Below are 23,516 nucleotides of genomic sequence, written 5' to 3'. Positions count from 1 at the left end.
AAGAACGAAAACATGACAAAAAAAAGAACAAATGGAAGAACCGTAACACAAGGCTTATGCCAAAAGAAACACCAACAAGATACACTGGGAAAGGAGGAACTTAAATAGGAACAGAGATTAGGGAAACATGTGAGGCCGATAAACAACAAAATCCGATTGGATCTCACTGCCAGGACGTGACAGGTATACCATCATGTGAAAAAGTACATAATCTGGAATTTTTTAAATTAAAGACTGGAACCATTTAATCAATTAATAAAAAGGAATGCAGTTCCTAAAAAATTAGCGCACCCCTACATTCATCATCACATAAAATATTAGAGTCAGGTGCAAATTATTTTATAGTCATGAGATAGTGACTTAAGTGAGACTAGAAATTTAGTTTAGATTGTTCTTAACCATGTGGAGAACACACATCATGCTGTATGTTAAGACAACATCTGATGAGAGATTGTTGTTAAAATAAGTAAAGATTTTCTTTATACAAATCAAAAAATACTTGGGTTTTGCAACAGAGCACAGACATTACTCGTTAAACATCTGATTATAATTGAGAGTGATCAGTCAATCCACAAAATGTGTTACTGGGGATTTCATTTATATACATCTAAAGCACATACAGTGGAAATACAGGTTATTGTGATGTAAAAGTATGCGTCAAAGATAAATCATGTCAGACCTTTTCCCACCTTTAATGTGACCTATAACGTGAACAATTCAAACTGAAATCTTTGAGGGGAAAAATAAAAAATAAAAAACTCACAATAACCTGGTTGCATAAGTGTGCACACCCTTAAACTAATACTTAGTTGCAGCAGCTTTTGATTTTATTACAGTGCTTTTTGGGTAGGAGTCTATTAGCATGGCAGATTTTGACGTGGCAATAGTTGCCCACTCTTCTTTGCAAAAGCGCTCCAAATCTATCAGATTGCGAGGACATCTCCTGTGCACAGCCCTCTTTAGATCACCCCACAGATTTTCAATTGGAGTCAGGTCTGGGCTCTGGCTGGGCCATTCCAAAACTTTAATCTTCTTCTGGTGCAGCCATGCTTTTGTGGATTTGGATGTGTGTTTTGGGTTGTTGTCATACTGAAAGGTGTACTTCCTCTTCATCTTCAGCTTTCTAACGGACGACTGAAGGTTTTTGGAACTGTTTATAATTCCCTACACCCTGACTAGGGCCCCAGTTCCAGCTGAAGAAAAACAGCCCCATAGCATGATGCTGCCACCACAATGCTTCACTGTGGGGTATGGTGTTCTTTGGGTGATGTGCAGTGTTGTTTTTGCGCCAAAAGTTCCTTTTGGAATTATGGGCAAAAATGTCAACCTTGGTTTCATCAGACCGTAACACATTTTCCCACATGCTTTTGGGGGACTTGAGGTTTGTGTTTACAAACTTAAGCCGGGCTTGGATGTTTTCCTTGGTAAGAAAAGGCTTCCGTCTTGCCACCCTACCCCAAAGCCCATTCATATGAAGAATACGGGAGATTGTTGTCACATGTAGCACACAGCCAGTACTTGCCAGACATTTCTGCAGTTCCTTTAATGTTGCTGTAGGCCTCTCAGAAGCCTCCCTGACCCGTTTTCTTCACGTCTTTTCATCAATTTTGGAGGGATGTCCATTTCTTGGTAATGTCTCTGTTGTGCCATCTTTTCTCCACTTGATGATGACTGTCTTCACTGTGTTCCATGGTATATCTAATGCTTTGGAAATGATTTTGTACCCTTCTCCTGACTGATATCTTTCAACAATGAGATCCATCTTAATCAGAGTCACTTTAAATGATGACAGGTGTGTAATGACTTCTATTTAACATGAGTGTGAATGTGATTGGTTAATTCTGAACATAGCCACATCCCCAGTTATAAGACGGTGTGCACACTTATGCAACCAGGTTATTGTAAGGTTTTTATTTTTCATTTTTCCCCCTTGAAGATTTCAGTTTTTCTGTTGTATTGTTCACATTATAGGTCACATTAAAAGTGGAAGAAGTTCTGACATGATTTAAATTGGTCTAATATTTTTACATCACAAAGAAATTGCATTTTAACAGGCGTGTGTAGACATTTTATATCCACTGTATCCTTTAAACATGTAAATCTACAACAAATAATTAAAACCCTACTGCAAATAAAACAATAAAATATGCTATGTTCTTAATTTACACAAAATGTTGGTACTGGCCAGTGATTAGAAAACACTGTCTGAATTTCTGTGTTAGCCTGGTATAACAATTGAATCTGGAAGAACTAGGGTCAAATAGATATATCTCTCTCACACATTTATTTCACTCAGAAACATTGGCTACAGGCCCAGGTCAATGATAGCCAAATTAGTTTGTTTGAATCAGACCACTTTCATCCAACATAGAAACTCAGCCTTCAATATCAGGCGTGTCTTTAATTTCATGCAGTGACAGAGATTGTATTATGAGGCCTTGGTGTGGAAAAGGTTGCAGCTTTGGGACCCCCATCTGGGACAGGAATGACCCAGATGGGTTCCGGGGATGGGGGTGGGGAGGGTATCCTAAAATGTAGTGGGATGGAGGTGGTGAATGACAATGTGGCTGGCGATGATCCAACCTCACAGCATATGAAGGATGATGATATGAATGATAAGTACCTGAACCTTGTGAACAGTACCCTGTACCTTGTGATCAGTACCCTTTACAGGGTTTTGCCAGACCTTAGGCTAATGGTTGGGGCTGTGTAGAGGAGGGGTGAGGTGAGCCTGGTTTACCAGTGCTGAAAGGGGCATGTTGCGTGGTGCTTGAATAATCACTAAATAGTAGCTAACAATATCACACAAAGAATTTCTAATGCGTGCAGGTCATAAGTGGTTAGTTGACATGAAAAGAAATACACAGGGCAAATGTTTTGCCTTAAACTTTGGTTTTGAAACACAGCGTTCTGCTTCTTGATATGTTGACAAATCTTTTTCCATCCCTCATCGAAGTGGCTAGTTCACGTAAACTCCCTTCACTATAATCAGCGCAAATGTTTTGCCTGCAAACGTTGGTTGTGAAACATGGCATTCTAGCGTGTCTGCCCCTTGATACGCTGTCACCTTTGTTTCTTCCCCTCTTCGATGTTGCTAAAACGATCACTCATTGAAAACAGAACCTCATCCCTGGTGCCTTGAGTCCGGTTTTCTACACATCCTGTGACAGCGGCCCTCGCGGATGCCTTACCCCGGAGCCTTACCCCACTACCTCCCACTAAACCACCCCCGTCCTCCTCCCCAGCTCCCCGAAGCTCTTCAAGGCCATGGGTGGAGAGGGCAGTGTGAGTGGTGGTTGTGTGCAGGGGGGTGAGATGAAGGGAGTGTTACTCTCTGGGATGTGACTGTGGATGGATGACTCACAAGACATGAATCTGTTGTTTGATGGGAAATGTGTTCAAGGTCCTGTCCAGCATACCAGTGAGTCAGATATAAGCATCAGCCAGGGCGAGATTACATTTTTATTCTTCACTTTTTCCATCTCTCTGTCCCTCTGTCCTTCCTTTGGTGTGATCATAGAAAGGAGACTAAATGCACTTGATCAATTTCCTACTGTCATAGGACTCATTTCACTTTGCTTTTTTGATTTGTCGACCCTGAAATACTATTCTAGCTCTTTCTATTGTTATTTTTTAGGTGAGGAACATACCGTTCTGTTGTAATATGTTTACTTGCCAACCAATGAGAACTGATATGACACAAACACACACTACCATGAGTTGGTTGAAAGGAAGATTACTTGACATCTGGAAATCTAATTTCCTTGCAGTACAATGGTACCATAAATGTTATGTTTGTCTAAGGATGAAATATAGTAAGATATCGATTCAGTTGCATTATACATTTTTAGCAAATATTTACAATTTGGTGAGTAATGAGCTACTGGAGAAGCAACACAATTAAAATTGAAAACTTTACTCAAGACATTCTGGTGGGTTCACTGCAAAAAATATCTGTCTTATAAAGTATATTTAACTTGTTTTCAGGTTAAAAAAATCTAACCATCCTTAAAATAAGATACATTTTTCTAAACAAACTAGAATATACCGCTTATTTTTAGAAAATATGCCTTGAATATTGTGTAATTTGTCAGATTATTTCACTTATTTCAAACAAATATCTCCTCAAAAATAATTAAGTTGTCTTGTTCCATTGTCGCCATTTTTTGCAGTGTACCGATTTATTTTTTATCAACATGTATAAGGCTACTATTTATTTGTCTTCTAGTGCAACAAGTTCTGACAATACAAAAGTAACTCGACATGCCTAAGCTTATAAGACAAACTTATGTCTTACGAACACATTTCTGCAGGAACGTGTAAGCGGTGCCGGCCATGAAGAGTGAATGTCTCTGACTGAGTGAGTGACTGACTCCCCCATTGTTAAATAGTGTAGGGGTTAGAGACACAGACTGCCACCCACTAGACTGGGTAATGAATCTGGCCAAGGACAAGAAAGGTTAGTTGAGGATATCCTGGGTAAAATCATCAGTAGCTGCGTATAGTACAGCTAACCCCTAACCCTGTAAATCAAACAAGGCAATGGGAAAATACAGCCACATCGGCTGAACTGTTCACGGAGTTAGGAAATCCAACTCAAATGATGGTCATGTTTACTAGTCTTTGAAATGCAGAGCTAAAATGCAACAGTATGGAATGCTTTTGGGTCTGGATCCTGCAGAAATGTGTTTGTAAGACATAAGGTTGTCTTATAAGCGTAAGTACCATGACTTTATAACACAAGAACAGACAAGCATTTTAATGATATTGCAATACAATATTGGCAATCTTCCACATTCTAACCAAGTGTCATGAAATAGATCTAAGCTTTGTCAGTGGGGAACAATGCCATAAACATGGGCCTGCACTCCATCCTAGAACACTTGAAAATGCAGAACCGAATGTAATAGCTTAAAAGCATAGGCTTAACTAACTATGTTGAGGAAGGGAATGGGAGTGTTATCCCTTCCTTCTAGCCACAACCAAAGCCCTGAAGGATGCATTTCCTGCACTAACAATTGTCCAGGCGTCATTACATACATACTGATAAGTCATTACACACATACTGATACATCACTGTGAAATATGCATTGCAAACAATGTAATCCGGACCCAAAAGCATTCCATACTGTTGCATTTTAGCTCTGCATTTCAAAGACTAGTAAACATGACCATCATTTGAGTTGGATTTCCTAACTCCGTGAACAGTTCAGCCGATGTGGCTGTATTTTCCCATTGCCTTGTTTGATTTACAGGGTTAGGGGTTAGCTGTACTATACGCAGCTACTGATGATTTTACCCAGGATATCCTCAACTAACCTTTCTTGTCCTTGGCCAGATTCATTACCCAGTCTAGTGGGTGGCAGTCTGTGTCTCTAACCCCTACACTATTTAACAATGGGGGAGTCAGTCACTCACTCAGTCAGAGACATTCACTCTTCATGGCCGGCACCGCTTACACGTTCCTGCAGAAATGTGTTCGTAAGACATAAGTTTGTCTTATAAGCTTAAGTACCATGACTTTATTACACAAGAACAGACAAGCATTTTAATGATATTGCAATACAATATTGGCAATCTTCCACATTCTAACCAAGTGTCATGAAATAGATCTAAGCTTTGTCAGTGGGGAACAATGCCATAAACATGGGCCTGCACTCCATCCTAGAACACTTGAAAATGCAGAACCGAATGTAATAGCTTAAAAGCATAGGCTTAACTAACTATGTTGAGGAAGGGAATGGGAGTGTTATCCCTTCCTTCTAGCCACAACCAAAGCCCTGAAGGATGCATTTCCTGCACTAACAATTGTCCAGGCGTCATTACATACATACTGATAAGTCATTACACACATACTGATACATCACTGTGAAATATGCATTGCAAACAATGTAATCCGGACCCAAAAGCATTCCATACTGTTGCATTTTAGCTCTGCATTTCAAAGACTAGTAAACATGACCATCATTTGAGTTGGATTTCCTAACTCCGTGAACAGTTCAGCCGATGTGGCTGTATTTTCCCATTGCCTTGTTTGATTTACAGGGTTAGGGGTTAGCTGTACTATACGCAGCTACTGATGATTTTACCCAGGATATCCTCAACTAACCTTTCTTGTCCTTGGCCAGATTCATTACCCAGTCTAGTGGGTGGCAGTCTGTGTCTCTAACCCCTACACTATTTAACAATGGGGGAGTCAGTCACTCACTCAGTCAGAGACATTCACTCTTCATGGCCGGCACCGCTTACACGTTCCTGCAGAAATGTGTTCGTAAGACATAAGTTTGTCTTATAAGCTTAAGTACCATGACTTTATTACACAAGAACAGACAAGCATTTTAATGATATTGCAATACAATATTGGCAATCTTCCACATTCTAACCAAGTGTCATGAAATAGATCTAAGCTTTGTCAGTGGGGAACAATGCCATAAACATGGGCCTGCACTCCATCCTAGAACACTTGAAAATGCAGAACCGAATGTAATAGCTTAAAAGCATAGGCTTAACTAACTATGTTGAGGAAGGGAATGGGAGTGTTATCCCTTCCTTCTAGCCACAACCAAAGCCCTGAAGGATGCATTTCCTGCACTAACAATTGTCCAGGCGTCATTACATACATACTGATAAGTCATTACACACATACTGATACATCACTGTGAAATATGCAAAACATGTGTCTAATGGCTACTCGGCATCAAAACAGTCATTTCTACCCTGCGGGCTGGCTGAACTGGGCCTGCTTAGTTTTTATTTCAGGTTTCTTTCAATGTTTAGATTCAGTTTTTCCATTTTCTTTGAGTCTGTCCCCTACAAGCAGGGCCGGCTCCAGGCATAAGTGACATATGCAGTTGCTTAGGGCCCCCGACCACTAGGATGCCCCCGACTGCTAGGGAGCCCCCGACTGATTGAGGAGAGGGGGACCCAAATTAAATTTTGCTCAGGACCCCCACAAAGAAGCTAGAGCCGGCAATGCCTACAAGCCTACTGGTACAGTGTTGGGAATCTAACCCTAGTAGCCCATCTTCTAACCTCTCTATACATTGACCAGGCTATATATGTATCCCAGCTTTTTTGGTCTTTGCAAGTAGATAATTGTATGCTTGTAACCTGGACACGGCATGTTATTCTCTCTGGGGCAGCTGACTGTTTAGACATAATGGTGGGTCTGGGGAATCCAAAATACTTTGCTATTGTTCATGCTCCAAAACAGGTATACACAGATAAGCCAGAACCTGACCACCTGCCTAATATGCTGTTCGTCCTGCTTGTGCCACCAAAACAGCACCAACCCTCAAAGGCATGGACTCTACATTACCACTGAAGTTGTCCTGTGGTACAGTATCTGGCGCTAAGACATTAGCAGCAGATCCTTCAAGTCCTGTAAGTTGTGAGGTGGAGCTGCCGTGGATTGGACTTGCTGGTCCAGCACATCCCCCAGATGTTCAATTGGATTGAACTGTCCATCATGTTCCTGAAACCATTCCTGAACAGTGTGTGCAGTTTGGCAGGGTGCATTATCCTGCTGAAAGAGGCCACCGCGGCTCTGCAACCCCATACGCATCAGGGTGCGATGCACTGTGTGTTGTGACACATTCCTCCCATAACCACCATTAATATGTGACTTGGGCCACGGTTCGGACCAGACGGGATAGCCTCTGTTGCCCTTGCACATTGATGATTCTTGGGCACCCAATACCCTGTCGCTGGTTTCTGGCTTGTCCCTCCTCGGACCAGTGTCGGTGGGTACTCACCACTGCAGACCGGGGGAACCACACAATCCATGCCATTTCAGAGATGCTCTGACGCAGTTGTCTGGCCTTAACAATTTGGCCCTTGTCAAAGTCGCTCCTCCTGCCTGTTAGTCTTTTCTCCTGCCCGTTTTTCCTGCATTTAACACGTTGACTACACTGCAAAACATTTCTTTAAAAAATAGGAAAACTTAAACTTAACTATGTCTGAGGAGATAAATGACTGAAATAATCTGCCAATGGAACAAAGCAAATTGATATCCAAGGCATATTTTCTAATACCAAGCAATATTATCTAACACAACTTCAGCTTGTTCAAAAACATTTACCTTATTTTAAGGATGGTTAGATTTTTTTAACCCGACAACAAGATAAATATATTTCTTAAGACATTTTTTTTTGCAGTGTACGAGAATTGATTGATCACTTGCCATCTAATCTACCAAGACCTTGACATGTGCCCTTGTTAGGAGATGATCAATGTCATTTGCTTCACCTGTGAGTGCTCGTAATGTTTTGGCTCATCAGCGTATAACGCTCGCCCTTTCCTTTACACTCAGTGACTGACTAAACAAGTGGGACTAATGACTCCCTTCTATAGAGTAGCACTTATGAAACAGACCGTGCCCCATATGTAACATGTATGTGTATTCCACCACTACTCACCCGCCGCAATATGTGCTGTGTTTATATGCGCTGTGTGAGTGTATGCATTCTGTTTATAGCACCACCACTTATGATCTAGAGCTATGCAGTCTGTGTGTGTGTGTTTGTATGAACATCTGTGACAGTACAGTATATACCAGAATATAGGTGGGGTTGAATGTTGGGGTTGGGGGGGCATTCACATCACTTAAACATAGATCTCCAATATAACAGACATGTCTTTCCTATACAACGTGTCACACTCCCTGCATGTATGAGGCTGGAGCCATCCATTATCTCTGCGCAGAAATGGGCTAAAATCATATTTTCACTGGGCTTGACTGAACTTGCCGTCATGGAACTAGTGGAATAATCACAAGTGTCGACCCCATCCATCTAAAGCAGATTTTAAACACATTCCTAAACTATTGTAAATATATCAAATACTATTTAAAACCAGGTCTGTACAAAATAGCAAGCCCCTGCTTTGGAGAGCAGGGCGATATGATGCATTAACCAGGGTTAGCCTTTGCAGCTGGAGTATAAAACAGGTGTTAGCTGCCAGTGTGCGTGTGCGTGTGTGTGTGTGCGTTTGTGTGCGTGTGTGTGCGCGTTTGTGTGCGTGTGGGTGGCTGTGCGTAATTCAGCTCTGTGTGTTCATGTGGAAAAGATACTAAAAGATAGTAAAAACTGAACAATTACTTACCACAAAGATTATTTTTGGCAGGTATGTGATTTCTGGCTCAGGGCTTAGGTTTCAGGAAAAACATGCAATTGAGCATAGTGTTAACACTGGGTTTGATTTGAGGTTTATGCATCACTGGTTATGTTCAAGTGATAGGGAGCTATGTTAGGTTTAGTTCAAGGTTAGGATAAGGGTTCATTTTAGGACTAGGAACCATGAATATCTGGTCAGGTTTTGGTCTTAGGTCCCCACAAGGATAGAAAGAAAAAGCTGTGTGTGTGCGTGTGTCTCTTTTTCTGTGTGTACGTTATACTACATTGGTCGGGACCATACACCCCAGCAAGGATTGCAAAACAAGAAAAATGCTACCTCATGTTGAAAGTCCCCCTGAGAACAAAGAATATTTTCAGCTTAGGTTAGAATTGGGGTTAGAGTTAGAATTAGGGTTTAGTGGTTAGCGAGAATCTGATTTTTGAATTGGAATAACTGTTGGGTTACCCATAAGGATAGTAAAGCCTAAAATATGTGTGTGTGTGAGTGTGTGTGTGTAATGTGGGTCCCAGTGGAGAAGAGTCTATCGATGTCAGCTTAATCAGTCAGCCACAACCTAAGCAAAACGTCAAGTAGACGGAGGGTTCAGGCAATCTCCCTCACAGTGGCTGGTTACGGGATTGGATGTATGGAAGAGAAATGGACATACTCTTGACTTGCTTTTAGCCGTGTGTATGCACACGCTGACCTAGGCACCTGCTCAGTGTTAGGTTAGGTGTGACCAAGTGTGCATCCTCTACACATCACAGTGCACTACTTAAGGCTATTAGCCTTACAGGGCTCTGGTCAAAAGTAGTGAACTATAAAGGGAGTAGGATGCCCTTTGGGATGTAACCCATGTGTCAAAATATACAGGGGTTGCAGCCTGGCTGTAAGTAGTTGAGCTTTACAGCCTGCTGCAGGCCTATGCATGGTTTTTATTGTGCTTACATTGGGGATCTGTAAGACGTGGTGTAGGCTAGCTGAGCGAATTACACTCTTAGTAATGTAATGCTAACGTCATATGGTACGCTAACTCACTATCTCTGCCCCCTCTCCTCTGTTGCTGCCACAAAGATAGGCTAATCCATCCACACTGGTGGCTATTATGACATTCCTGTGTTCAGTGTTGAATGAAGAGCGACCACAAGAACATGGGTAAAGGGCAGCGTGGGTCGTGAGAATGGACTAATCTTATCTTATTGCCTCTCACTTCACTTTTTTAAGAGAATAATCTTCTCCACTGCCATCTCCCCTTTTACGACCATGACATGATATGCACACCTCTCTTTATCCCCTATGTCTCTCTCTCTTCCTTTCACGCTGCCTCTCTTTTCCCAACCATAGTCTCTTATCTACTTTCTTTCTTAAAATCTATCATCACTCTCTCTCGTTCCCTCTCTCTCCCATCCCTCTCAGCTATATAGAGTTCCTTTTCCACAGCTCCATTCAGTGGGTTCCTCCAGTCTAAAGGATCTGTCTTCTTGGCACAGATGCCCTGTCTCTGCTCCAAATCAAGCCCTATTTCCTTTGCAGTGCACTACATTTAACTAGAGCCCATATGGGTTCTTGACAAAAGTACTGAACTACATAGGGAATAGGGTGTCATTTGGGATACTAGCCCTGACTGAACTCCGGAGGTGACATCATCGCCCAGCACCATGTGACCTGCTGTGGGCAAACCTTCCCATGCTGGTTCACACCAGGATTACAGTTCAACTCTCTCTCTCACCATCTCTCTTTCTCACACCCTCTCTCCATCTCCAGATCTCTTCTAGAGAGACAAGTCCTAGTTCAACCTAATTTCTTTATGGTTATATTACTGTTCCTGTAAACACAGAGCTATAATGTAGACTATTGAATAGTTCACCTTTCCGTGTGCACGTGTGTTTGTGTGTGTGTGTGTGTGTGTGTGTGTGTGTGCGTGTGTGTGTACATGTGGATCACATGAGATTAAGGCCTATATTAGAAAGTTTGTCCAGGTGGGGAAAACTCTCCACTAGGGGTGTGGGTTTCAATGGACTGCCCACTAAGCGGTTAAGGTACAATTCTGGAGACAATGGTTTAAGGTCTAAATCCTCTTAGTGAGGGCTCTGGCTGCATTCCATATCCCCTATATATTGACCAGCTGGTCAAAGGTAGTGCACTAAATTAGGAATAGTATGACACTTGGGATGCCTCTTGTGTATGTACCAAGAACTGAGACGAGGCATTCTGATCCTGTTTATTTTCCAGGCGTAAAGCTAGCAGGTTTCAGGAACTGAGAGCTCTGGTCAGAGGGCTGTGCTGTTGGAGGATAGAGGTGCTCTGGTCAGAGGGCTGTGCTGTGGGAGGATAGAGGTGCTCTGGTCAGAGGGCTGTGCTGTGGGAGGATAGAGGTGCTCTGGTCAGAGGGCTGTCCTGTGGGAGGATAGAGGTGCTCTGGTCAGAGGGCTGTGCTGTGGGAGGATAGAGGTGCTCTGGTCAGAGGGCTGTGCTGTGGGAGGATAGAGGTGCTCTGGTCAGAGGGCTGTCCTGTGGGAGGATAGAGGTGCTCTGGTCAGAGGGCTGTGCTGTGGGAGGATAGAGGTGCTCTGGTCAGAGGGCTGTGCTGTGGGAGGATAGAGGTGCTCTGGTCAGAGGGCGGTGCTGTGGGAGGATAGAGGTGCTCTGGTCAGAGGGCTGTGCTGTGGGAGGATATAGGTGCTCGGGTCAGAGGGCTGTGCTGTGGGAGGATATAGGTGCTCGGGTCAGAGGGCTGTGCTGTGGGAGGATAGAGGTGCTCTGCAGCGTGGCAGAGTCATGGTGTACCATGTTGAACTGTGACCTTTGCACTAGAGGCGTCCCGGCCTTGTGGTCTCTGTGGCACTTGGTTGGTTGTTATTTATGTCAGGACGGGAATGGGAAACTGATCCTCTTAACAGGCTGGAATTGGCCCGTATTCAGGAAGGTGTCACTGTCACAATCGTACCTGGGGTTGGGAACCTGCAGAGAGAGAGAGAGAGAGGGAGGCGTGGGGGGCGGGAGAGAGAAATGCCTGAACTTAATATGGCTTTGTTGTTTTGAAAAATTACAGTACTCTGTGTATTATTGAATTTTAGAGTAGGAGATGGATACAAGCAGATTAGCAGGTAGGGTTTCAGAATAGGACAATAAATTAAGATACTATAGCGGACTGCACAGTACAATGCTTTACTACAGTATCTAATGGACTGGATTGGTTTTTCAGCCCTCAGTGACGGGAACCATTTAGATTCATGTATGATAACCAATCATATTTAGTCCCTGGGTGCTGCTGGTTAGTCCTTGTTCTGCTGTAGCAAACTGGACTGACCAATAATCATGGGTCTCCCAAATGACAAACTATTCCCTTCATTATGTGCTACTTTTGACACCCAGAGAGAACAGGTACATCCCAACAAACCTCTCTGCTCCAGCCTTGTTCTCTCCACTCCTTCTCTGTCCATCTCTACATGCCCACAACTAAACCAGTATTCTTAACTAATCCACAGTCAGTTTCAAAATTGTTGTCTGAAGATTTTTTGGAACCTCCTCTCCCTCTTGCTCCCTCTCTACTCTCTTGCTTCCAGATGTTTCTATAACCACGTGTTAACTATAAAAAGAGAAGCAGCCAGGCCAAGATAACACTCATTCAATTGATTTATCGGAAGCAAATACTATCACTCTGTTTTATTTTAAAGAGGAGTCCTCCATTTCCCCAAAACCAATCAATAACGAATGGTTCGTTTTATTGGGCATGTACAATGAATGTGTAATAAATCTCAGTTGAAGTTGACACAACATTGACAAAACGTCTGTAAAATAGAGAATGGCTCGTATTACAATGTCATTGTAATGCAGTACCAGCCTGTATCCGCACCATAAAACCCACATGAATCCACATCAGAGACAATATGGTTTACTGCATCTATACAAGATGGTGTTCAACCCTGGGAATTCAGATACTGTCCAGGGAAACGTAACACACGGTACATCACCAACTTATTTTCCTAGAAAGCAAAAGAACATACGAAGAAGAAAAGAACACACAGCAAAACGTTGTAAAAAAACTGTAAAAATAAAACCCACAAATAGAGAGTGGTTTAGAGCTAAAGTAACGAAAGGAAGGAAGGCTTGGACGCATTCGCGACTTCCTGTTTGACGTCCCGCACTGCAACCCCAGGGCTGCTCGGTGCCGTCGTTGTGGCGCAGCACCTCGTGAGGAGGGAGTGCTAGAGTGCACCGCCCTCTATGAAATCTTATATCACCCCTGAAAATACCCCTCTGGTATCCCTGCGGCGGGGTTCAACTCCCGCAGTAATGTGTCCATGGTCTTCTAACTTAGGTCCATACCAACTAACCCATGTAGAACCCAAGTTACCAGACCATCAGAGAGAAATGTGGTCCCAGCACCATGCGGCTAGACCAAGAGTTAAATCTGTCTCTGCTGTGGCTGGGACCAGAACAGACCCCTGTAGTGCTACTTATTAGGTTGACGTGATGTGGAGTCACTAAGTCACTGAGTCAGAGCTGGATCGGGCCGGGTCCCTGACATGATTGACGGTGTCTGTCTGTTCTGTCAGCACCCCCGCTGAGTTAGGGAGCTGCACATGATTTTCCTCAAAACCGATTTCCCTCAAAACCAAACAGCTGGCAGCAGATGCGAATGGCTTGTGTGGGAGGATTATTTACGTGTTTCCCCATAAAGCGAGGTCAGCGGCGGATGCCAGAATCACATCTCAGTTATTACCATGGTGGGTTGGTCACCACGAGCCAAGAAAGCCATGACTTGCGATAAACACAAAAGTAATTACAATTTAAGGAGGCCTCTGTGTTGTTCCAAGCAACAAACGCACGATACAGGCGGTGTGAAACGACAGCATTTGGGTTCCACGTCAATCTGTGTGTCTCCAGAGTTCAATGTGTATATGCACCTGCATGTGTCTTTGCATAGCGTGTGTGCATCCGGAGGAGTTTGGGTCGTAACTGTCCTCCTCACCTTGTCCGCGTTTATGTTCTATGGAAAACTTTCAGGTTGCATCCCAAACGGCAGCCTATTCCCTCTTGAAGACGTGAAGAGACTCTCTCTCAGTGCTTTCATGACATAGCAAAATACACTTCTGGGTCAAAGAGTTCAAAGCTGAGAGCAAGCCAACTAACCCTGTCGCAATGCCAAACATCACAGGCTGTAAAACTGGATAAAGGATCTCCTTTCATCTGAGCCGCATTGGGCTTTCTTTACACGTATAAAAAAAAATATCTCAGTTTACTATAGTATTCTGTAGTAAACTATAATTGCTAAAACAGCTGGTCAAACTAGCAAAATGTGACAGAATATCACCATTTGCGTCACAACGAAATTTCATTAACATTTATGTTCATCACTCACCATGTTAGGCCGTCAGATGCTCCCCAAAATATGTCTTTGCAAAAACAAATCAATGATAGTTAACTTGCTAACTCTTTCATCATTGGAACTGCATTCACAGTATCCAATTTTGGTTTTTGTGTGGTAGTTGGTCAACATTTCTGTATATTTGCACCAAGTAGATTCTGTGCATGAAAATGTCCAATAACTGTTCTAGCTAATTGGAAAATGAACTGCCATTTTAGAATACACTTTGGACGAATTAATGAAAGCTCCTCCACAATTCTGTGGTACAACACATCATGGTATTGTTCAATCGTGTGATGTACTTAAATTACAGAATTGTGCAGAATACTTTATAATATTATATTACACACTGCAGTATCCCTTCATCATGTAGTGCTAGAACATAGTAGTATATTGGAGAATACTATACTACAAACTGTGTTGAGGTATAGGATTTCCTGTGCATTTGTCTCACCCCTCCTCCCCCAGTCTTTATGACTAGACACTGTAAAGAGGGGTAGAAAGTTGCAACCAGGCTGGTAGCAAGGGGGAGCAAAACAGTTGAAATTTCAGTGCATTCAGTTTTACGTCCCAGTATAAAAACAGAGAAGTTCAAATCATTTTTGGTGTAAAATATGTCAGCACAATGGAAGAAGCCTTTGGATTTGCGTAGTATGGCAAAACAAATGCTGCATCTTTAACCATAGTCTGTAATATTAGATTTTTTAGGGCAGAATCTAGTGATGAAGCTGCTTCACTAAACTCAGTCTTACGTGCCTCCACAAAAGAGGTTACATCCTAGCTTTCACTGTTAAACATTAATAATAGTCATCGGCCATAGCCAATTATCCCGAACCAGCTAATTTCTCACCACAAAAATAGATATCAGAAATTGGCATTGCCGAAGTACCTTCAGTATACAAAGGAGTAGGTGGGCAAGCAGTTGCAGCAGCGTTTAAACCGCTGAGGCAGAGCCCCGCCACAGCGATAAGGCTGCCTTGTTCCAGCTAGCTCCGTATGGATTCTATCTCCTGTTCCACAAGCGCAGCCAGGAGAATGGCTCCACAGCTCCCCCAACCTCAGACTGTTCCCGGTGATCTTAAAACAGAGGCACTAGCCTAAGTTAGCCTAGATTTCTATCTCATAGCAGTCGGTTCAAAGCGCTTCTATTGCTTCATTGATCACATGAGAGTCAGATCCACAGATATATATGGTTCCGTATCATAATGTTGCTGAATCTTCTGAGGGTCTGATCTTCCACATTTGAAGCAGGACTATGGATTGAAATAGCATGATTCATAATCCCTGAAAAACCTTTCGGCACAACTGGAAGAGCATCTCTTTGCATGGTTGCACCCGTCAATACTTCCATGGGGGACATGTAGAGTGGAATTTCAATACCTTCGGTTCAGTGTAGGCTTACCCCACCTCAGTGTTTTGATGGCTATGGAAATACCTATAGGACAAGTGGACTTCCATCAATGTTTGCTTAATATTAGCAGAGCTGTTCTGCCTGAATGAAACACAGACTATATTTGAAGCCATTCCAAAATCAATATCACATTTTAGAGTTTTTGGGGGATGATAAGGCATTCATTATTAAGGTGATAAGCCTGGTATTTGGTAAGACTGTTGTCCATGGCTGCATCTCACTTCTTCAGGCCATTACATAGTGGTTATTTGGATGTTACTGTTTCGTTTGTTTAGTGTTAACCTAGCCTTTAGTCTCCTTTTGCATATTTGTGGCCTTTTTGTCTGCTTGAATGAGTCTGGTCATTCTCCTCTGACCTCTCTCACTAACAACTGCCCACACAACTGCAGCTATTTGGATGTTTGTTGTTTATCACCCAATTTTCTTTAAAGTAAAGCAATTGCAGTGAGTGAAAATCCCAGGAGGTCAGCCATTTGTAAGATGCTTGAACAACTACGTCTGGCACCAACAATCACACAACGGTCAAAGACGCTTAGATTCCTTTCCAAAAAAGTTCTCTTAATTTTAACCCTTCTTTTCCACACTGAAAACCTACCTTTTCGACTTTTTTGGAAAGGAAAGAAAAAGATGCTGTGGTCTCTTAATTTTTTGTATGTTGAGTTGCAGCCCCATGATTTGCTGTTTGGCTATTGGTGTTAACACACAATAGTACATAATAAAGTGACTGGTGAGACTAGCTGTGGTATAATTGTACTGTTCTGTTTTGTTATTTTCTAAATTATTCTTCAGCATCTAAACTGCTATTCAGAATTTCTGTCTGTGTGAATTTACCCCACTTTCAGTGTTTTGTTCAATTGTTCTGGTAAGCCAACTCTGCCTATAGCTGCATTAACATTGTTTGAAATTAGTAAATGACTCTTTGTTTGCTGTCCTTGGTGTGTTGTTATGATGGGGCTACACATTTCAGGACACATTTTCACCTCAAATGTATTCAGTGGTCTCAGCATTTGAACTTCAGTAGAGTGACAATAAGCAGAATTCAATGCAATTCCAATGCTAGAACTGAAAATAATGTGACCCCATGCTGATTTGAACTGCCCTCTCCGTTCATCCAGCAGCCATGCCTGGTTGCAGCCCTGAACTGACACTTACAAGTCTCAAGTTTCTTTCTCACAAAACAGCAGAAGAGCTGAACTTTTAACCCTTCAGTCCATACAGTAGTCCTGTTTTCTAACAGGTTTTGGAACACATGTTCTTTTAGGATTGCTTTTCCAGACTCAGATTAAAAATAACCCCTACTGAGATTTTCCACTGAGCCTGATCTTTTGACAGGGCTAGACTGAATCTGAAGTCAGGTGTCTGCGTTGCCTTCAGAACAACCTGAATGTTTTGTTTTCTGGATTCTACAAGGTTGGGAAATGCTCCACAGGGATGCTGATACACATCACTGACATGACCGTGTTACACCGTTGCTGGAAGTTGGACGTCAGAATATTCATAAAAGCTCTATTTGCTTTAAGTCTGGTGACTGCGCAGGCTATTGAAGTTAACTGAACTTGTTGTCATGTTCCTGAAACCTTCTGAAGCAACACAAACATTGTGACATGTGCCACATATTCTCAATGTATCCACGTGGCACTGGGTAAACTGTGGCCATGAAGGGTTTCACCAAGTCAGACAAACCGGCACTAAAATGTTGCTCAATTTGTATCAAGGGACCTACAATATGCCAAGAAAACATTCCCCACACATTACACCATCACCAGTACCGATGACACCAGGCAAAATGGATCCGTGGTCTCATGCTGCTAACGCCAAATCCTGAATCACCAACAGGAACTGGGATTCATCAAACCAAAGCAATGCTTTTCCAATCCTCAACTTTCAAGTGTATGCGATCACCTCCCTACTACATCTGCTTCTTCTGCTGTTAGCCGATAGGAGTGGACCTGGTGTGGTTGTCTGTTGCAGTAGCCCATCAGCACCAAAGAACATTCACGTCCTGGCATGGCAGGTTGCCAGCTACTAGTGAGATGCAATGCCCTCTCTTCCTCACTTGGATCATGGACACCACTTTTGCTGTTTATTGCCCTAACCTATTTCCCTAATTGCTGTCCCTATTTAAGTTTCTCTTTTCCTAGTGTGTCTTGTCGGTCTTTGTTTTGGTTTCATCCATTTGTAATGTTGTTCTTCCTCTGGGATTTTGTATTTGTTTGGTACATTTGCGTTACTTTATTAAAGGTCTTCCGTTCTCCCGGCACGTGTCCTGCTTCATCGTTCAACGTTGCAGGCCCAGTGAGTTAAGGTTAGTTTCAGCTATGTCATTCATCTGCGCATCACTGTTTACCTGTGCAGTTATTATTAATATTACTGAGCCTGTTTGTGGCCACAATCCACGCCATTCTCTTTCGACCTCTGCAACACTAATAGCACACATGCTTGAGCTAGCTAGCATAACTGGATATGTTTTGAAGGAGAGGGGTTTTGCGTCTGTATAGGTAAAAGTTCGATCTTATTCCAGTTAGTTCTGTATCCAGACATGGTACCAAACAAATTAATCAAGTAGAACAGGAATATTAGAGTGGGGTTTAGGTACATAAAGGTTATTGTTATATACTTAAAGAGACGTTTAGTGTTTTTAGTATTTTAGCCATGTGTTGCTACATGAGATCTTATGGCTTGAGCTAGCAGCATGATGGCCAGAGATAGACAAAGAGGTGAAAGTGTAAAACTCTGCCTCATCCATCAATGGAGTTTAAATTGCTGTGACAGTGATTGATTGATAGATTGGTGAGTATTTGAGTGCAATAATTATGGTATAGAAGTTGGATCCATATTATAAATCTGCCTGCAATCTTACATCATTGTAGGACAACAAATAAGCATTTATTCATGCTAGGGCGGACATGTGCGAATCTCTTAAAAGCATAAACCCTCGCAAGGCTCCTGTTCTGGACAATATCCCTGGCCTCAAGGTACGTGCTGACCAACTGGCTGATAGTCCCCAAGTTTCAAGGAGACCACCACTGTCCCTGTCCCCCAAGAAAAGTACTCTGCCCAAACATCTCCTGCCCTAGAGCACTAACATCCCTAGTCATGACGCGCTTCAGCGGTAAGTCTAAGGACATATCACCACCTCCCTACCCTCATCTTTAGATCCACTACAATTTTCTTGGAGACCAAACTTGCCCTCCACTCTGCCGCCTCTCATCTGGACCGAAGGAATACATATGTGAGAATGCTGTTTGTTGGTCGTAGTTCAGCATTCAACTCAATTGTGCCCCACAAGCTCGTGGTGAAGCTCAGGGATCTGGGCCTCCACACCGGCCAGTGTCCGCGGACCTCAGGTCGTTCGGATGGGCAGCTCCACCTAATCCACACTGACTCTCAGCATGGGCGTCCCACAAGGCTGTGTGCTCAGTCCCCTCCGGTACTCCCTGTTCAAGCATGACTCCGGGCCCCCGCACTCCTCTGACATCACTGAGAAGTTCGCAGACGACACCACTGTCATTGGCCTGATCTCCGATACTGATGAGACTGCCTAAAGAGAGGCAATCAGAATCTTGTCATCATTGTGTCAGGATGACGACCTCCAGCTTAACGTCAGCAGAACGAAGGAGCTGATTGTGGACTACAGGACAGGAGGAAACGGGGGAAGCCATGCCCCTATCCACATCAATAGGCCTGCAGAGGAGAGAGTCTGCAGCATCAGGGTCCTCCGGGTCAGAGTCAGCGACATTCTGTCCTGGTCTCTCTATTCCAACATCGTTATCAAGGAGGCAAGGAAACGTCTCTTCTTCCTAAGCCGACTAAAGAGGTGGACTCCACGAGGAGTGGACTCCAGGATACTCACCAACATCTACAGGTGCATCACTGAGAGTATCCTGACGGGCTGTATCTCCACCTCCACAGTATCCTGACTGGCTGTATCACCGCCTCCACAGTATCCTGACAGGCTGTATCACCGCCTCCACAGTATCCTGACTGGCTGTATCACTGCCTACACAGTATCCTGACTGGCTGTATCACAGCCTCGTATGGCAGCTGCACTGTCCTTGACCAAATGGCTCCATAGAGGGTGGTCAAGATGATTCACCTGGAGGGACCGGCCATCTCTGCAGGACTTGTATAGGTATACACACAGGTGCAGGAAGAAGGCCCTACGCTTCATCAGGGACCCATGTCATCAGGGACCCATGTCATCAGGGACCCATGTCATCAGGGACGGATGTCATTAGGGACCCATGTCATCAGAGACCCATGTCATCAGGGACGGATGTCATTAGAGACCCATGTCATCAGGGACCCATGTCATCATGGACCCATGTCATTAGTGACCCATGTCATTAGGGACTCATGTCATCAGGGACCCATGTCATTAGGGACACATGTCATCAGGGACCCATGTCATTAGGGACCCATGTCATCAGGGACCCATGTCATCAGGGACCCATGTCACCCCAACATGAACTTTCTCCCTGTTTTGCTCTGGCAGGAGATACAGGACCATCCTGTCCACAACCAACAGGTCCCAGGAAAGCTTCTTCCCCCAGGCCTTAAGACTGTTGAATCTTTGAACACATTTAATAATGTACTATTGCAATAGAGGAAATAACATTACCAGATGAATGCTGGAACCTACCTAACGCTGCTTAGAAGAGTGACACAATGAACACTTATCAATTTTATTATGTACTAAATTTCTTCTTCTATATTGTTCTTATTCTATTTTTTATTCTATTATATTACTTATGCCAGAAATGTTGAGGGTGTTTTTGGAAAACAAGCATTTCATTAACAACAATGCTGTTGCTATTGTGTAGTGACAAATATACTTGAATTTATACACTCTGTGTAGACTACATTTAGGTTATCAATTATAAGATCTGTAGCAGCATTTCTCTTTCCTGGGGGCACCAAAGGCTTGCTTAGTAGTTTGCATTTCACTGATATTCTGTTGATGCTAATTTGATATAAAATCCTTTAGGTACCGTATTTCTCTTGTGTTCTGGCTCTGCCTATTTGGCCTTGCATTAGGGAGGGAATGAGTAAGTAAGGGAGTGAGTGAGGGAATGAATGAATGAGTAAGTGCATATGTGACTGCATAATTGGATAAGTAAGTTAATTAGTAAGTGATTGAGTAAGTGAATAAATTAGCAGGTGAGTGAGTAAATGAATGAGTTAAAGGTTGTTGGAAATATAAAAATTGGTGTAAGCATTGCGATGATGTCTCATGCAGCTTGACATTAAGTTTTTTCAGTTTATTGAAAAAATACATTCCCTTTTTCTACCTTCAGGCAATGCTCAAACCCTACATACATTTTCTAGCTTTTAGTTCCCATTTGGTCTTTTGGCTGAACCACCCAACAGGGGGTCAGATCTGCCATTCAATAGCCCTTTGCAGCCCAGAAGTGTAGCTGTCCCCATACAGTGCCTTGTTGCAACTTACACAATAAATGTATGTTGCTAATACTAAACATTGATTTACTCTAATCTTTTTTCTGTTCATTACATGGAATGTTAAACGAGGACGTGTAACTGCATTCTAGCAATCTTTGTAATAAAGCAAATTCATCGTGGTCAATATTTGTTTTTTAAAAGGAAATTATTTACAATTAACTCAGAACTTTCACTTTTACTTTGTTACACAAACAGTTTTCACTTTGCCTTGAGTAAATTGTCATTAAATTAATAGTATTTCCATACTCTTTCCATTTCTGGAAGTATGTGGGTCTGTCCAAAATAGGGCACTGCTTATCCCTGGAGTTAAATGGTGCCCTTTCAGGCTCTATTCAAAAGTAATGCACTCTGTTGAAAGGAACAAGGTGCCAATTCTATGTGCTGACAGGAGGACGATGTACAAAATCAAACACTCTGAGTTGAAAGTAAGAAGGAAACTAGATACATCTCCATTGGCAGCATTACTCTCCACAAACCTCAAATGATAAATGTGTTATGCATGTGTCATTGAGGGCGTAGTGACCTGAGGAACAGTGGAGCAGAGGAAGAGACAGGGATAAGAAACACTGTGACTATGTCTTAAATGGCACCCTATTTCCTAGGTAATGCGCTAATTAAGAGTTGGAGCTAACTGTACCAGTCAAAAGTTTAGACACACCACTCTAATGAGGGGTAACTATGTCGAAACGTTTGACTAGTACTGGATATGGTCCCTGGTCAAATGCTGTTCACTATACATGGAATAGGGTACCATTTGGGAAACATCCTTAACCCTGTATTTTGTTTTATTATGTTTCCAATTATTGATACGATCAGAGCCAGAGATAGAATACTGCTGCTTCGTGAGAATGGTCTACAGAGGAATGCTGAGAATGACATTAATTATTTATTTAAAATGTTGATGACAGGATTAAACGCCTTCAGATGAGAAACAGAGAGAGATAGAAATCTAGTTTTCTAGGAATTCATGCCAGCAGGGCTGATGGAGAGACAGAGAGACAGAGAGACTGAGACGGAGACTTAGAAACTGAGATAGAGACAGATACATGTGAACTGAGAAAGACGAAGAAAGACAGAGACAGAGAGATACTGAAACAGATGGAGAGGAGTGAAACTGACCAACAAAGACACTGACAGAAACTGACCAAGACAAAAGGACTGACAGAGACTGAAAAAGACAGAGAGACTGACAGAGACTGAACAAGACATAGAGACTGACAGAGACTGACCAAGACAAAGATGCCAGTATATAGGGAATAGGGTGTTACAATGTAGGGAGTAGGTTGTCACTATATAGGGTGTTACAATGTAGGGAGTAGGTTGTCACTATATAGGGAGTTACAATATAGGGAGTAGGTTGTCACTATATAGGGAGTTACAATGTAGGGAGTAGGTTGTCACTATATAGGGAGTAGGGTGTCAGTATATAGGGGGTAGCATGCCAGTAAATAGGGAGTAGGGTGTCAGTATATAGGGAGTAGGGTATTAGTATATAGGTAGTAGGGTGCCACTGTATAGGGAGTAACATGCCAGTAAATAGGGCGTAGGGTGTCACTATATAGGGCGTAGGGTGTCACTATATAGGGAGTAGGGTGTTATTATATAGGGAGTAGGGTGTCACTATATAGGGCGTAGGGTGTCACTATATAGGGAGTAGGGTGTTACTATATAGGGCGTAGGGTGTCACTATATAGGGAGTAGGGTGTCACTATATAGGGTGTAGGGTGTCACTATATAGGGAGTAGGGTGTTACTATATAGGGAGTAGGGTGTTACTATATAGGGAGTAGGGTGTCACTGTATAGGGCGTAGGGTGTCACTATATAGGGAGTAGGGTGTCACTATATAGGGCGTAGGGTGTCACTATATAGGGAGTAGGGTGTCACTATATAGGGAGTAGGGTGTTACTATATAGGGAGTAGGGTGTCACTATATAGGGAGTAGGGTGTCACTATATAGGGAGTAGGGTGTTACTATATAGGGCGTAGGGTGTCACTATATAGGGAGTAGGGTGTCACTGTATAGGGCGTAGGGTGTCACTATATAGGGAGTAGGGTGTCACTATATAGGGAGTAGGGTGTCACTGTATAGGGCGTAGGGTGTCACTATATAAGGAGGAGGGTGTCACTATATAAGGAGTAGGGTGTCACTGTATAGGGCG

The 23,516-nt window shown here is 42.8% G+C and overlaps 1 long non-coding RNA gene across 1 annotated transcript in view; it reads right to left on the bottom strand.

Moving 5' to 3' along the window:
* Positions 1 to 11,321: 11,321 nt before the first annotated feature.
* LOC109616052 overlaps positions 11,322 to 23,516 on the bottom strand; it is a 31,598-nt gene continuing 19,403 nt past the window's right edge. The window contains exon 4 of the long non-coding RNA XR_002197098.3: positions 11,322 to 12,075. This is a non-coding gene — a long non-coding RNA (uncharacterized LOC109616052). The remainder of the gene's footprint in view (positions 12,076 to 23,516) is intronic.

This window comes from Esox lucius, chromosome 8 (assembly GCF_011004845.1).
Source record: "Esox lucius isolate fEsoLuc1 chromosome 8, fEsoLuc1.pri, whole genome shotgun sequence".
NCBI lineage: Eukaryota > Metazoa > Chordata > Actinopteri > Esociformes > Esocidae > Esox > Esox lucius.
This window is presented reverse-complemented; position numbering and strand designations above follow the sequence as displayed.